At 34.9% G+C, this 18158-nt stretch overlaps 1 protein-coding gene across 6 annotated transcripts in view; it reads left to right on the top strand.

Moving 5' to 3' along the window:
- TENM3 (teneurin transmembrane protein 3) overlaps positions 1 to 18158 on the top strand; it is a 1265035-nt gene that overhangs the window by 646555 nt on the left and 600322 nt on the right. For all 6 annotated transcript variants that reach the window (XM_039388717.1, XM_039388716.1, XM_039388715.1 and 3 more), the window contains exon 8: positions 8191 to 8348. The gene's annotated coding sequence lies outside the window, so the exon portion shown is untranslated. The remainder of the gene's footprint in view (positions 1 to 8190; positions 8349 to 18158) is intronic.

Genomic DNA, 18158 nt, shown 5'->3' with positions numbered 1-18158 from the left:
TCTCCTGACTTACATTTCCTGGTGAAGAAAAGTAACTTTAATGAGGTCTTTACTTTTCTCCACTTAAAGTATCAGACAGCCCAAGTGGGAAGTGCTAATTTATTGCTCTTCTCTGGCTTTCTGTTGATTAGGCAATACTCCAACAGCTGGTAAAATGATTAAATGGTGCTAAATACTAGCACAGAAAAGCTGTGGTGGCCTTGCTTAATCTTCTTCCTGATCATAAAGCTACAAAACCTTTCAGGTTTTATGTCTGGGGCAAGTTGGGCTGCATTAAACTGCATGGTTAAATCTAAGTGAATGAGATGTGTGAAGACATCGTGTTTGTTTTGAAGGTTTGCTCATCTGTTAGAAAATGATCTTTGAAAAGGTGTTCTTTGTGAGAGCCAATGAAGGTAGGCAGCAGAGTCACCTTTGTTTTGTGAAGCAGGACAGGAAAGACTAGGCTAAAAATTGCAGTCTGATGCTATGTTGTTAAGCCTCATATGTTGCAGCCCAGAAAAAGATGGTGTTACAGAGAGGTGCATTGTGTGCTAAGTTTACTGGGAAAAGAACAGATGACCATAGAAGGAGCTACTTTTTTTTTGAGTTTATAGTTGAGACTGCAGCAACTTTCTGATTGTAGACAGAAATGCTTATACAGGAGCTTTTTGCAGTAAGGCGGATTTAAAGTGGTGAACAGATAACAGGCAGATTTTTCTCAGAGTACCAAGTGTGTTATGGTCACTCATATTCTATATATGCGAAGTTGGGGGGATTTTGAGGTTGTCAACAGAGAGGTCATAAGGGAGACAACAAAGGAACTGGAATTAATTTCAGTTCTGGTTTCACTTGCACACACTGTAGACTATCACTGTAGTACATAATATTTCTCAGTCTATTTACCTGTTTCTCAGAAAAGAAATTATACCTGTCATTTATTTTCCCATTACAACATTTAAAGAATATGCCAAGAGTGCACTATATTAAAGAAGAGATAGCAGTGGAAAAGTAAGTGTAATGGTTATTCAGATTTCTGAAAAAAAAGTGTTCTTTAACGTAGCTTTTGTGTTCTACAGCAGTAGGGGAAAGGTAGGGCAAGGCTAGAGCTCAATCCAGATTCTGTTTTTTCAGCTGTAATTTAGTTTTTGTCCCACAGATAAACCCAGGATCAGTTGGATTCCTTTATACACCTTTAACTGCAAAGCTTGAGTGTATACCTTTCTAGCAAGAAAAAGGATAAATGGGGGTTTTTTTGATTGGGTTTGGGTGGGGTTTTTTGTGAATGTGCTACTTGCAATGTAGATTATTTTATTTAACTTGTTGATATATGATAATGGAAATGGCCTCTGTTTTAAATAACTTCTCTAAAAAGGAATAAATACCCAAACAGGGATGGTTGTATCACTGCTTTCAGTACTAGACTGCTGCAGTATCTAGCATTTTAAACTATCCTCTGTTTTTCTTTTTTAAAGTTGTGTATCATTACTTATAGATCAGTAATATCAAAATACCCTTAAAATTCTTCCTACAATTTTTTCTCCACAATTTCAGTGATACTGCCCTTAATTATAGGATACAAACTACTTCTTACCAATTCAATGTTATTTTAAGAACGCTTTGTAACCTTAAATAAATGTGTAACAAATATTTAGGACAGTATAAATGACTTCTCCAGATGGCTTGATCATGACAGATAACCTTATTTATTGTTATGACAGTACAGGGCCAAGCTGCACCTGTGGTCTCTTCCCCAGTCTCTTGCAGGCTTCTATTTCAAGCAACAGACCTTACCAACACTTTGGCAGGATTGAATACAGCAGTTGACCTAACTTTAAACAGTAGCCCTGCTCTCAAATTCTTGCTCCAGTTTCATGTCAATCGGTCCCTTATTCATCCTTTGTACAACCTTTACAAATATTTCTTCAGATAGAATATGCCACCATTTCTTCTTTTATTTTACTGTTCTTAGTCTTAATACTAGGACACTGCTCTCTTTTTTGATAGAGTGAACCTGGTGAGCCCAACTGTAAATTTTGATGTTGTCTCAATGATAATATTCTGTAAGGTTTTGTGACAAAGATCAAAGTTACAAAGAGTATCTCCCTATATAGATGTGTGTTATCCGTTCCCTGCAGAAACACATCACAAGTACAGAAAAGGTTGATCATAATAGGTTCTCTTGCCCAGGTCAGTGGAACATGCAGGTGGCTGAGCTGCAGGAGGTGGTGATAAGGCTGTATAACATCAGGGAAGCTGAGAAGGAGTTAAATAGCTGGTTCCAAGTGCAGTCTTCAGTGAACCCAGAGCCTGCAGCCAAACAGCTGAAAACTTCCCCCAACAGCACATACAGTAGGGAGGGGGCCAATAATGCATAAGAATGGGAGCTTGAAATGGCAAGGACCAGCAGGAGAAAGAGACTTCCCTGAAGCCTGAGGTGCCCTTATAGAACCCCTTCACCACTCTGCAAACTGAAGAGGAAATACCTGTCACATCAGGAGAGATACTGGGGCCAAACAATGCAGCCCAACCAGCACCCTGCATAACAACCGGTGCGACCAAGAAAAGGCGACAGGTAGTAAATACTGAGGGACTCTTCCAAGACCTATGGAGACACACATTTGACAACCTGAAGTACTCCCTGGAGAGGTGTGCTGCTTGCTGAAGACCAGTGACAAGTGGCATTCCTTAGACGTCGCTATTGGAACTGGTGCTGGGATTGAGTGCATCCTCAGCAAGTTTATCAACAAGACCAAGCTGTGTGGTGTGGTCAACACACTGGAGGGAAGGGTTGCCATCAGAGGGAACTGGACAGGCTTGAGAAGTGGGTCTGTGCAAACATCATGAAGTTCAACAAAGCCAAGTGCAAGGTCCTACAGTTGGGTTGGGGCAATCCCAAGCACAGGTATAGGCTGGGCAAAGAATGGATTGAGAGCAGACCTGAGGAGAAAGACCTGGGGGGTGTTGGTTGATGAGAAGGTTAACATGACCTGTCAAAGTGACCTTGGAGCCCATAAAGCCAGCCGTATCCTGGGCTTCATCAAAAGGAGCATGGCCAGCAGGTCGAGGGAGGTGACTGTGCCCTTTCTACTCTGCTCTTGTGAGAACTCACCTGCATTACTGCATCCAGGTCTGGGGCCCCCGGTGCCCTAATGCTCCTGTTGGAGCAAGTACAGAGGAGGGCCATGAAGATGTTCAGAGGGCCGGAGCACCTCTCCAATGAGGACAGACTGAGAGAGTTGAGGTTGTTCAGTCTGGAGAAGAGAAGGCTCCAGGGAGACCCATCAGCCTTCCAGTACCTAAAGGGGGCCTACAAGAAAGCTTGGAGAGGTGCTTTTGACAAGGACATGGAGCAAGAAGACTAGAGGTAATGGCTTTAAACTGAAAGAGGATAGTTTACATAATAGGAAGCAATTCTTTTACTATGAGGGTTTTGAGGCACTGGCACAGGCTGCCAAGAGAAGTTTTGGATGTCCCATTCCTGGAAGCATTCAAGACCAGGTTGGGTGGGGCTTTGAGCAACCCGTTGTAGTGAAAGATGTCCCCGCCCATGAAGGTGGTTAGAACCAGGTGGGTTTTCAGGTCCCTTCCAATCTAAACCATTCTAAGAGCATGGTAGCATGACTGTGTACAAGTAAGCATGACGTTGCTTTAAAAAGCCCAGATACTTCATATATAAGCTCAACTGTTACTACACAACCGTGTTTCATTCTCAGTATCTCTCCTGCATTGTTTTTCCAGTGCTGGCTTAATTCCTTCCTTTCTATGAGATTTTTGTTAACATTTTAATATCTTTTTTGATCATAAAATTCCAAGAAGAAAAAGAAAACTGTTAACCTAGCTAAATTCAGACAGACGGAAATTTCTCAATTAGTAGTTCTTATAGTCTTGTCTTAATAAGTCTTCGAATTTCTACATTATATCTTATCTGTGATAGGCTTGGGATTTTCTTGCTAGCAAAGTTTTATCCAGCAAGCTGTAATGATGTCAGCAGCCAAATGGAAGAACATAAAGTATTTCTAAAATGTTATAGATAACCCCTTTGTCCCCTAAAATTAATAGACATTTTTATATTTTAATGATATACTAACATAAGAATAGTATCATAATGTTCTTAACTTCTTCAGTTCTTAACAATGTAATAATGTAATCAAAAACAAACAAAAATTTCACAATCAATAATGAAGAAAAGAAAAATGTTGATATAATTTGTCTAGTTTCTGCTGTGATCTTATGAACTAACACAGAAATTGAGATAAGGAAAGTTAAGAAAAAGTTGACAAATAAAAAGGATAATTGGGTAGCAAAATGAGGCAGCAAAATGCTGAAACCCAAGTTACCACATACAGGTGTATCCTAATTTAAAACAAACTCTTCTCTTATTCATTAGTCAGCAGTGGTTGTTGTCTTGACAGTAGAAAACACTGTGGTACTGCTGTCTGATTAATAACTTCCATTTGCAATTTGGGTGTTGCTGACTACAATGGAATCATTTTCAAAGTGACTCCAATGTTGTATGATAAATGGATGGATTTCAGAAAGAGGGCTTGATCTGTAGACAGTGCTGGCCGTGGAGAAATTGATCTCTGCTTTGTTTTGCTACAACTAAATTTCAGTTAAATTTTGATTCATTTTTATTTATACTTTTTCATTTTCCAGTGCCTTATTATGAGTTTCTGCATAGTTCTTGCATAAATATTTTTCTGATGTTACTACTGCTTCAGCAGAAACTGCTGAAGATAAGAAATGTTACTAGGGGTTAAATCTACGTATTATCTTTATTGACTTATCTCCACTCCTTGTGTAAGCATATTGATATTCATCTAGAATTTTAGATTCTTAGTGTTTTTCAAGAGTAATCAGTTTGTTTAATAAGTTTGCATAGAATAAACTTTGATACTTAAATTCCAAACCCGTAGCCTGTTTCTAGATTGAAAGGCAATTATGTGTTCTGTAGGCTTCTTGGCTCTGAACACACACTAGTTATTTCTTATAGGAGACTCTCAGAAATTTTATTAAAATGTTAATTTATCTTTAACTGGAGGAAGTAACACATATATGGGGATAAATGGATTAATTTTTTTGATTGCTCTGATCTCTTTCTGAGGAAAAAAAAATTAAAAAGTTAAAGCAGAATAAAATGAACCAAAATAGAGTAATTTGTTTTTTCCCTTAAAGAGTAAAATACTAACCATATGAAAGAGAGCAAATACACTTTAGTATAAATAGAAAAATATTTCTACTTTTTTATGTTATTAATTTTGTGATAGGGAGCAGGAAACACAGTGATCAGTAACAATACAAATAAGAAATGAGGGCCTCCACAAAGTACTGTCCATCAGCATTGGCTAGTATTATAGAAATTGGGAAATCCCTGCCATATCTCCTGTTAACATACAAATTTGCAGATAAATCTGACTGTAAGATGTAGATTAATTGCAAGCATGTTCAATAAGAACTCAGCAACATGTTCAAGTTAGGAACCTTGATTCTCAATACTCCCACTATAACAAGTGGAAAGATAGAAACTCATTTAAGTCTGATGTGTTATCTGGAAGTGCCTTTCCTTCACTCTGTTGACCTTTCCTTCACTCTGAAGTGCCTTTCCTTCACTCTGAAAGGAAATGTTGGACAAGGCATCAAACTTTCAACCTTCAATAAAGGGTTCAAAGTTGCCCAGGAGAGTGCCTGAAGTAATATTACTGTTGTTCCTCTTTCTGATTGCCTGTCCAATAAATGCTATATAGCATTCTTCATTGATAAGAAACATTTTGGAATTGCTGTTTTTTGTTATCCTTTCCATGTGAATTCATCTGGCTATAAGTTATTTTAATGATAATACATGATACTGTGTGGTTCTCAGCAAGTTTTGTGTCGAATATTTAGTGCAACTGTGTTGACATTCTGCCAGGCTCTTGGTGAGAGCTGCTTGTAAGAAGTCTCATTGAATCTGATTCAGTTTAAGGTAGGTCACAAATCTCAGTCACAGCTCAGCAGATCACCCAGATTTTATTGTCTGACTAGCCTCTTTTATGGCTGGCTTCCAAACCAGTGTATTGTAGTATGAGTTCAGAAGAGGCAAACTAGGAAACATGAAGGACTGAGAAGGCACCATGCTGCTAACATGTGATCTGTACTTTGCTAGCAGTCCTCTGGTTCAGCTCTTGGCATTGTCCCTTGTGAATAACAACAAATTAAACCATTATAAAAATTGATATCATTGTTTAGAGGAACAAAGATCCTCTGTCTCTTCTGGAGTTTAGTGTGTCTATTATCTCTGCCTTCTTCTTAATCAAGAGGAGCAGCTGACAAGAAATGTGTTAAGTGTGACTAGCAGGAGACCACAGATAACAAGACTCAGCACTTTTCTTCAGTTCAAAGAATACAAGTGACAAGCTCTGGATAAATTCCTTTCTGTTTTCATTTAAAAGTACCTACCCATGGTAGGTGATAAATAACTTGGCCTACAGAGAAGTAAATACCAGTTTTTGTAATATGCCTATATCCATAGCAGAATATACTCTATTTTGCACTGTAATACAATTCATAGAATGAAAGTTAAACTTTTAAAAAGCAAGTGTCAGTACCATCATTCTCAGGGGTGTATTGCTGTGTACTGTCAGCATATCTGACGGTCTGAATTTACTCACTGAAATCTGCTAGTAAAGACAGCAATATTCCAAGTCAGTACATGCTGGAGAGTGCTTCTGTGTCTATTATGTAGAAAACAATTTTTGGCTGGAAAAATTAAAAGAAAGTATTTCAGCATGGAATGTTAGAAATATTTATTAATTGTATTAATATGAATTTTCTGAATGTCATTAGCATAAAGTATTACATTTTCTGAATGTCTTGCGCTCTCACTCTAGTATTAGTTTCATCACTAATTGTTATTTAGAATAAAACAATTCAAACTATCTACTAGGAATAGCTACAGTTTTTTGCTGTTAAGTTTGCTGCTGGTTTTCATTACCCCTCACGTATATTGATTAGATTGGAAATTTACAGCATGTATTTCTCAAAAAAGTGTTTGAGAAAAATATCTGTCTCTTAGAGATATTTACAAATACTTTAGGAAAAGACCATGAAATATAATTTCAATTAAGGTCATAATAGTTATTCTGCTATTCTCAGATGGATAGTAAATCTTTTCCTCTTTTTGATGTGCCTTCCCATTCTGCTCTTTTTCTTTATAATTATTATTAATTATATCATGTTAAGTGTATGTTAACTTCAGTGCTTCAAGAAACTAAAATATTTGTAACACTAAATTTTTATGACCTTTTTATGACTGTATTTCCTTCTTTATTTCCACACTGGAACTTTTTTTTGTCTTGTCTCGGCCTTCCTAAACCAGTTGTTTTGGTTTTTTATAAGTACATTACATTTCATATTTCAGCCATTACCAAACAAGTTTTTTTCTTGTTCTCTAGAATATGAACTTATTTCTTCTCAAGTTTTACCCCTTTTCATGCCGGAGTTATTAGCTGACATATTTATTTTCCAGACCAGCTTTTAAAATTTGTTTTCCTTCCCTTAATTTGTAAATTATATAATCAATTATTTATACATTATTTCCCTAGTGAATTCTAGGCAGAATGTGTGATTGTCCTCAGATAAGTCATGCCACAAGGAAAGCGCTCTCAGACAGCTAACACCAGTTAGCCCAGTTAGTTTTTAACCTCTCCTGAGCCTTGATATGTCTAAGGCCAACCTAAAACTGCTTACATACTGTATCATTTGGTGGATGAAACTGATGCATTGCACAAGCCCATTTGCCCCCTTTTGCTGAATTTGCATTGGTTTGCCTATTGCACACAAAGTCAGAAGATGGTCTGGGCAAAGAAAACCCTGGCTATGAGAGAGAGAAATACAGTCTAACTTCAGCTGTGTAATAGCTTTCCTTCAGCATCAGCCTAGCATCAATAATTTTATGAGGGTCTAACAAGCCTGTTGGCATTTGTACAACCTGGCTGAAATTTAAGTGGTGTCCACATAGTATTACAGAACTTGCCCACTTTTTCTAGGCAGTCCTACAAACACAAAAATACTTTTCCATTCTGAGATTAAGTGCAAGCAATAGATTTATGCGCCTTGCATTGTTACTAATAATGTCCCATAGCTATTCATTTTTTAACTAAAGAACGAGTTTTATAAGTAGATGACATACTGTCTTGTAGACTCTAATTAAAACTTATTTTTGGTCCTTAGGTGTAATGACTACTCTTTGGAGATGAGCTCTTAATTAATGCACAGAGATCCTGAAAGTCCCGCCTCTCAACAGTAATGATTGACATCCAAGGATACATAAATTGCACTAATTGAGCTTTCCATTTATAAATTTTTCTGCAGCCAACTCATCAGAAAAGGTAGGAGAACAGAAGAGCATAAGTTATTTTGCAGTCTTCTATATTTTCCTGAGGTGGGGGAAAATCTTGCAGAACTATTGAACATTTATTACTATGAGTGTCAACTCTTCAGATTTTAGATGTAACGTTTTTTTTGCTATGAAAATTAGCATTTTTAATTCAGTGATATATAGTTGAATAACGGCACATTATTAACTATTCAAAAAAAAGAATGTATTATAAGTCAGTGGGCAATGCTTTGGATGGCAAATAGTTATGTATAGCAATATATGCTTTCTGAAAAGAAGTTGTGCAGTTTTAAAATGAGATATTTCAGTGTGTGAGTAGTGGCTTATCTTAAATGTTCTCCTAATTTTGATCTACAGTCAGAATCAGAGATTTTATAATTGTTGAGCAACTACTTATATCTAGGATTCAATTTAGTACTTCAATAATAAACTTTTCTTTGTGTTTAATTTAACTTCATATTTTTCTGGAGTCAGTTAAGATGAAGTAATTAAATAAAGTCCAGTATTCTCATCTGAGCTGAAGTCCACAATTAGATACTGATAAGAACATGGTAGATGGAGAGGAACAAAGGGCACTGGTATGTATCAGAGAGATATTTGGCAGAGCAATTGCATTGCAAATGATATATAGGAAGTACAAGAAGCAGCCAAGGGGGGAAAAAATAAATGGAAAGGATGCCAAACATATGCCTACATAAAGATTTATGTATGTTTTAAAAAGTAATCCAGGGTGCAAAAACAAGATATTTGGTCTTGGAAATTTTATCTGACCATGATTTTTTTAACTGGATAACTTAGAACACTTTAAAGTTAACTTATTTATTCCTTATTTATAGCTTTAATTTTTGGTGACATAACAAATCTCAGTCAAAATTAAGCTCATGAAATAGGCATCAGACTTTCATGAGAGAAATCTGTTCAGTTTCAAAGTTTTTGTTTTATGTTTACCTGGTATCTATGCTCTTTTCTAGAAATTGGAAGCATTCAAGGTGTGGGGAAAAAATCTGAACATATTTCAGAAGTGATATTTTAGGATTCTAAAAACAAGTCGCAGTTTAATTGGAAGGGTTAAGCTTGAGAGCTAGAGGAATTACACTTTCTTGGGGAATATCCATACTGGAGAAGATTAAAGTATAAATGCTTAATGACATACCCTTATATCTGGAATACAAACAGCTGTTTGTATCTCAATGAAAAGTGAACGGATCCATGGGAAAAATGTAAACATATATATGTGTGAACTGGGGCCTCTGACTTCTGAGATGTTCTACTCCTCAACTGCAGCATGAAGGCCATAAAGAAAGGGATTGAAAAGAAAAGTAAAGCAAGGATTAAGTAAGGGAGGTCCTGGACAGAGAGTCATCTCATTAAAGCAGTACACTGACTTTGCAACATCCCCTTTGTGTCCAACAAGGTTCTAAAAATGCATGTTACCTGTGCAAGACTACAGAATAAAGCCAACTGGGATTATGGGAGCAGAGCAACTTAAAGTGCGGACCTTTGTATTCCTTCAATAAAAATATGAGGACGCAGTGAAGCAAAACTTAAATTTAGAGTTAGAAATACAAAGATATAAGTGGAGGCTAGAGAAAAAAGTGGGAAATAAAAATAAATTATTAGAATAGTGACTATTCTAAATATCCTTCATATCTAGAATAATGTTATACTCTTGAAATTAGTGCAAAACTATTAGTAGATCTTTTATGAGAATGTTAATTTTATCTTCTTTCTGATATAACTCTTCATCCAAAGTAACCCCTTGCAAACTTTTATACTTACCTATAATTTATAATGTTACTGTGATTTCCATATTGCATATATGGAGGCATAATATCTAGGTATTAAGTAAATTTTTCTCTTAACTGCTGGGCATGCAATGTGCATTCTTTCCACTCTAATTTTGCTAATTTGAGGAAGATGAATTGTTAAAACATTTTGGTAGAACCAAAAATTTTTTTTACTTGTTAAGGACAACAAAGATGCTTTTGTACAACATAATACAGCCACTAGTCTGGCAAAGTCTAACTTTATTATCACGCCTTCAGAATGTGTGTAGTTTTATACTTATGAAATGGTAAAATCTCACTGTAAGTTTCACTAGACTGTATATATGTAGAAATAGCTATTAACAGGAAACATATGCATGCATTCAGAGTGTTGGCAGCAGTTTTAAACTATAGTTAAAATGTGTTTTGTGCTAATTCAAAATAATAGTTCTAGCTATAACAGCAGCTTTAAAGATCATAGCAAATATCAGATCAACTGAGGCCAATGTATGACTCTTGCATATGGTAATCAATTAGACATTAATGATAGGTATTTCATTTTGAATAGCTGCAACAATAAATTATTCTCAGGGTAACATGGTGGAGCCTAGTCTCCTTTGGCTTTTGGAACCAGTAAAATAACAGAACATCAGTCAAATTAATAAAGTGTGCCCTTATTACACATTCTGCATCTGAACATAAACTGCCAGCATATGATCGAAGACTGCAGCTGTTTCAGTTATATCACAGTCACATCACAGACATTTTATAGTTATAGCAGAGAGAGAGTTCCAGGGACAACCCAGTCACCTTGAAGACATACAGAGTTCAGTGGAATCTCATTAAATTGCACCTTGATACCATATGAAACTGGTAGGACATCTATTAGATATGGCATATATAATTTTCACATTAAAATTTTTGTATGCATGTTTTATGCATTGCCTGTATGTCTTCTCAATAAATCCAGGCTTTTGTTCACAAAAAAGTTCAGCATTTCATGTTTGCATATTTTAATTTTGAATTGGTAGCTGCCAAAACCAAAGGATTATTCACAGCCAAAATGGCTGTGTTTTATCGCACATTTTCAGGTCATATGAAGACATTAAAAAATATCTAACGATCATTAAAATATTTTAAATGCAAGATGGAATATTAAATTCTGTTTTCACAACTGTTGACACATTTTTCCATTTCGTCTCATGAACTAGTGTTTCGATTAATTTTGATGAGTTTTGCCATTGGCTTTTTAATTTCACCTATTCGATTTTTAGATATAATCAGATGTGTTTTAATAACAACAGGTTACTTTTTCTATATTTTCAGATTTCAGTATGAGAAACACCAAGAGGAAGAGATCTTAGTAAGAAACTGATTCAAAGAATTATTTCTGAAAAATATGTTTAAGAATGAACACAGGGTATCTAACTAGTGTATTACAAAAAAATTAAACTGGCTACTTCTTTGTCTGGAATTTTAAAGATACTCACAAAACACAAAACCTGAACCTTGTTGTTTTAGTATCACATTAGAATTCACTGAAAGAATATAATTTTATCATTTAGGTAGCCAAGCACCACAATAAAATACAGGCCGCCACTCAATCCGATATTTAAATCTTAATTGTTTTGCAAAGTTTGGGATTTAATTCCTGAAGCAAAATGAAGCAAAAACAAAAAGTACCCAAGTTTACTTTAGGAATAGCTCAAATAAAAAAATACAACCTTGTGTTCTTAGCTATTCTTCCTAAACCTATTCTTCACACTTTACAGATAAAGAAACATGTGTATTTCTTCTCATAAATCTCAGTGTATGTAGGGAAAAAAAAATCATTTGTAAAGCTAAAGTTAGGTGAGATAATAATCTATTATGGTAACAGTCAAATTATTTGTTGTGTCATGAAGGGTTATGCTTTAATTAAGCAATAAGTCATGACAGGGTGTGAATTGCAAATGTAATAATTCTTGTCTAGTGTATTGCTAGGCAAGAGGCCAAAGGCATAGTGCCATAGCGCAGGGATGAATTATTATGCTGTAATTTAAACAATACAATATCATATTGCAATAACTGCAAAATATTATATTTAAAATTTTAAAATACATATTATAATTTTTCTATATCTAATTACTCCTCCAATAAACTATTTGGTTGCAAAGGCTATCACAGAAAATACATATTTTCTATTTAATATATTGTGTTCAGATTTAGATTGCAAATAAACTTTGAAGACAGTTGTTTCTGGGAGATTTGAAGGATGTTATTTTGATACCATTTTTCCTAAAATAAATAGAAAACATACAACTCTGAGAAAGAAAAGTTCCCAAAATTCTTACTTTGAGTTGTAGTCTAGTTCTGTTTAGTGAAAAGAAAGGGCTTTGTGAAATTCCTTTTACCTAGGAGCCTTACATTTAGCGTAGGCTTTGTTATAACACTTACCTTTTGAAAACACAATTTTTCTACTTTCCATTCTTTCTTATTGACACTTTATCAGAAGACACATTATTTGTAAAGCCCTTCAAATTCATCTCTTAGACTAATGTTTTTTAAACAATTGTGTTTTCTTTTATTTTTCCCCCGATCTCCCAAAATAAAGTCAATAAGAAGACAAGATCCTTGTGGATTCCTTTTAATACAGCATATTCTGTGATTCTGTGAAAAATACAGAATTGGGAGAGAACTCACATTCTGTTTCTCCTCTACAAAGCACAAAAATCAAAGATACTGTAAAGAGTTGAAAGGGATGAAAAAAAGTGATGAGTATTGATGACTTTCTGCATTTTCATTGGTTGTATGATATATGTAGAAAACCTCAGGCAGTTAATCTTACAATGCATAATGTTTCCCACTACCAAGAAACCATATCTTATGGTCCATTTTGCAAAGTTTGTGTCTGACTGGAAAAAGTTCAGCAGGTTCCATGCCTTAATTGAGATGTATTTGCAGTTTTCTTCTTGAGGGAAGTTAGAAGCCTCATCAATTGATACATTCGTTTGTTTGTAGCTGAGCAATACCAGTCAGATTATGGTATCCAAAAAACCCCAAAACTATTTCTTCTCGTTTGTGAGATTCAGTAGAACTCAACTAAAATGTAGAGGTTTTCCTCATTATTTTACGTTGCTTTCGTGACAGTGATGTAAATCAATACAGCTTCCAGATGTCACAGGTCTGCTGCACAGTATCACTCCAGTCTAAATCTCTGTGTGTTCCATGTGGGTTTTTTTCAGTTGCATTTTCATGTTTAATCTGAGGCTGACTGGTGCCTGATGCACTACTGAAAATCAGATATGAGAACAATTTGCAAGTTGCTGTTTGACTCCATAATTTGCTAGTTGACCTAATCACATTACAACTAATATACTTCTTTTCAGTGTTGCAATGTTTGCTATGGTAATACTAGCAAACCATGTTTAATGCTCCCTTTTTTGTTTTATCACTTCTGCACTGTAGCATAGATGTATCAGTAGTAATAGACCTCTAAAGAAGAGGGTTAGTGTTTAGGTTAGTGTTTAGGTTAGTACATAAGACAATTTTTTTCCAAAACAATTAAATTACAAGCAAATTTGCCTTCAAAGGATTCTTTATACACTAAAAAAATTTGTCACCATGGCAGAGTTCACAGGAGGAAACAATTGGTTTAATTTTCTCAACAGTTGAGTAGTTTCCTCTTCTTCCTAAGTACAATTCATCAAAAATAAAGTATGTTTCAATTCTGATATGATTTAACACAACCAGTTAAGGAATTTGCTTTTTGTTTCATAGTTATCAGGAGGCCATTTCTACTTATTAGCTTTCAGTAAACAGTTTTCTTTAATCTTAGACTGCTAAGTCTAGATAAGGATTCACAGAAATTATTCATTGCTGAAACAATTTTAAAACATGTAAGTTCTACAAACTGATGTTTTGACTTTCTCCATTTTTGTAGTACACTAATTTGTATTAATGTTGTATAGCTTTAGTAGAAAAATATAACAGAAAAAAAAATGTTCAGGGCAAAGAATAATAAACTGCCAGTTCAAGCTTCTGTTTTCAAAATAGTAATGCTTTTGAGATTTGATTAGCAATGATGTATTATATGACAAAAGAAGAAAAAGGATTTAGAAATGGAAACTAAAAATAGTTGCGTGGTAATTTAATAACCTGGCAGATTTTATTCCATCTGTTAGGAAGAGTTTGAAAGCCATTTCCTGCTGCCATTCACACTGCAGAGGCTTCAGAGTTCAGAGATGGAATCAAATACCTGATGTGAAAATCTGCTATTATGATTCATATCCAAATATCAATATCCTTGCCTAGAATATTGTGTAGGTTTATTTAAGAAAGAAAAAACTGATCTAAAAGTTTAGGATTATTATTTATTTAATTGTCAGTGCCACACCTTGTGGCAGAAAAAGTACAAAAACCATTCATCCCTTTCAATCTATGAAAATGTTGAAACTATCCTATGTGACTGGACAACTCAAGAAACCAGATCTCTCAGATAGGTGGTCCAGGGTTCAGATTTAATGAACTTACTTTCAGGGTGAAAGTACTATACAGAAAGAAAAAGCGATGTGGTATTGATCTGTCCTTTATTGTCATTCAGAATTGATAAGCAAATTGGGGAAAGAGAACATCAAGTCAAATTAGTGGATAGAAGGTATGAAGGAGAACATGTATCATAAACTTGTAGCTGATGAACCGACAGTGCAGCCCACCATAAATATGTGCATGCATGATTTTCTGATGATGGGTTAGCTGCAGCAACCCACATCTATCTGTATATAGGTGGTTAGGTGCTATAATTGATTACTTCTAGATGATAATTCACAGATGTTTGAAAGAAAGAAATCAAAAATTACTTTTTTGTCTTTAATAATGGAAAAGCTGTAGCACTCCTGGTAGTGTTAATCTAACATTATCAGACTGGGGGTATGATAACGTAGGTTGGAACTGTACATGGATGAGTGACATAAGCTGCTATAAACACTATAAACTTGTTTTACATAATAAAGGGTCTTTTACATTTGGCCAGTCAAGAAGAGAATCTAGGGGGAATACTGAAACTTCACTGACAACTTGATTTTTTCTTTCTCTAAGCTGGCCAGAAGATAAAGTTTTCATTAAAATTTAAAATTTAAAACCCTTATGTAATGTACTTTCCACCCATTTACACATTCTCATGCTTTTTGCATATTTTAAAATACTCTAGCACAAGATTATTTTACTTCACCTGAAATCACTGGTTAGAAAAGAAAATGAAATGGTTCATTTTAATCACAATAAAAAGGAGTACTGAAAGTTCTACCTGTGAGGGTTTTTTATGTTCATCTTTTCAAAAATTTCATCCCTAATTTCTAGGAACCTTTGCAGGTATGCAATTAAAGTGGCATGATTGCTTAGGTTCTGAGCCCTGTATGAGAGGTCAGTTAGTGTCATTGAGTTCTAGAGAATGTGCATTTGCTCATAGACTTTCTGAGACTTTCTGAAGAGGAGTATAAGCACAAATCCTTGTGCTAGATTGTTGATCCACCAAGTTATCTGCTCTGTTAGGTTATACTTGTTTCCTGCCCAGTCTCTGCAAAACAAATGTGATGTTTACAAACACGTCAACTTAAATAACACCAATGTTAATGATCTTTACAAGCATAAGAATCTCTCATCCTTAAGATTCACACTAACATTGTTTATCAGGCCTAAGATTAGCCTGCTGGAGTAATTAAAAGTTCATAATACTGGATTACCTTGCTAAAGCTAAACTCACAGTGGGTTAATATGTTTTCACCTTAAAATAATTTTCTTTTGTCCCAGAGAATAGACCTTGGATTTAATAAGACCAGCTCAAACAAACAGATTTGTTGATGTGCAAAATCTGATTTGTTTATGTTGCCTGTGCTTCTGGAAAAAGATGTATAATTTGCTGTCAGCAAAAAGACCAGAAGAGTTAACCCATGTGTCCTTTAGGCTTTAGGTACAACATGGATTGCAGTCTCAAAAAGTGCATTCTTAAAACTAGCATGAAGATACATTATTTCCATAAGGAACAGCAATGAAACAGTTTCATTAGATAGATAAGGCATATATGATGTTTTAATTAATCCATGCTGATTTATACAAGAAAGGCTTAAATTTAACCTTTCCTTTATACAAGACAAATTCTAAGCATTCCTTCCCTTGCCCTTTGACCCAGCATTAACTTTTGGACAGGTATACCTTGTGATGCAGTATTTAACTTTGTCACTTTATTTCATCATAAAAAATAGATCCCAAATGTGACTGTTTTGCATACATGTCCACATTCTAACAATGATTGCTAGAAAGAAATGACAATAAATTCAGAATCTGAATACCTAGAATCCATTAAAAAAGTAATCTTGAAGAAAAATAAATAATTTAGCATTCCTAATGATACAAAAGATATGAAAATTAAAAAATTATCTCAAGCACTGTATTAGTATTATTTATCTAATCTTTCTAGTTCCTTTCAATGGTGTGTTAGAAGCTTGATCAACTCAAACCAGATTTTAACCTTTCCATTTATAAAGCAAGCAATTTTTAGATCTATAACTGTGTGCTGCACACCCGAATGTGGCTTGAACAGCCAATAGGAGTAATAGGGGTGATTAAACCTTGTCACAAGGGGTTAGATGCGGTGCTTTCTTCCTACATGACAGGCTGTGACAGTCAAACAGCACTGAAGCAGAACAAACGACAGTGGCAGTTTGCTGTGAGCAGTGCTACTGTCACAGCTCTCACTAGAAAGCCAAATGCTAGGTATTCAGCTCAGGGAAGTTTCAAATAGACCATGCAAATTCTGGTTTCAAAAATTTCCCTGCGAATCAGTCGTGACACGCATTAGCTGCAGAGTGATTGTGTTATTGCATGAGTGATTGTCCACTGTCAGACACTGGCCCTGATCATAGTTTATCAGTGACACTGTTGATCCATTTACGTTTGTGCTTAGCTGTTCCTGTTACGGAAAATCTGCCTTTATTTGAGAGAAATGGGGTACTAATGTAATTAGAATGAAGGTTATCATCTCTCTTTAATGATGGCATGTGTTTGTCACTGAATAACTACGTTAATGATGCTCCAAACACCATGTTCCTAACTGAAACCAGGATAAAATCAAATATTCAAACATATAAGCTTTCATTCCTGAGTAAAAGGGAGTGACTTTATGAAGACTATAGAAGAATAAACTTTGAATTTTTAAGATTTCTTATAAGGCAATAGTTAACTAAGAAAATTGAGCCCAAAATTCAGTCTTTTCAAGTGTAGCGTTCCACTACTGTTTTGTAACACAACAGCAGAAGCAGATTTTACAAGAAAAGGAAACTAAGAATCTTAGTAATCTGCATAAGAGAGAGGCATATGAATATTTTGTTTTCTCATTTTAAGCTGAAGTTAGACAGTATTCCAAACCCAGCAGAGTGTTCCTGTGTGCCCACATATGCATGTACCTAATTCCATAAAGAGGGATAGAAGGGGGTTGGAAATGTTCAAGAGATCCTCTAAAAAGTCAATAGCAAGTCAATATAGGTGAGAATTTTTTCATTATTTCAAGATACATCTTTCCTAATTAAAGAAGTGTTATGCTTGGATTTCTTACTGCTCTCACATTAAGTAATTCTGAATAAATTCTGGTTTTGAATTTTCAAGTTACTGTTTGTTGCTCTTAGTAATAAGATTGGATGAAATTATCTCACTTTAATTGAAGGTTACAGCTGTGTAGTTGATTCAGCACTGAAAACATCCCTTCTAGAAGGATTAAACCCCTGCTTTTGTACTTATTTATTTAAAATTAATCCCAAATTTTGCCATTTCTGTTTAGAGGATATTTTAATCTTCGAATATGTATTTTTCTAATTTTACTAATCTTTTCTAAAAAGAGTAGTCTGTTTCTTATTTTACTTCTTCTATCTATAGATATTAAACAAGTTAAGCTTTACATATGTTGTCCCATTTTCACATATATTAACACCCTGACTGCCCAAACTGGGGCCTCTTTTTCAATTCTTAAATCAATTAAGAAAAATTCTGTCTTATTAAGGCAAGAA

This window comes from Pipra filicauda, unplaced genomic scaffold, assembly GCF_003945595.2.
Source record: "Pipra filicauda isolate LSUMZ 115617 unplaced genomic scaffold, ASM394559v2 scaffold67_size6003252_pilon, whole genome shotgun sequence".
Lineage (NCBI taxonomy): Eukaryota > Metazoa > Chordata > Aves > Passeriformes > Pipridae > Pipra > Pipra filicauda.
Note: the sequence above shows the minus strand (reverse complement) of the source record. Positions and strands in the feature narration are given on the sequence as shown.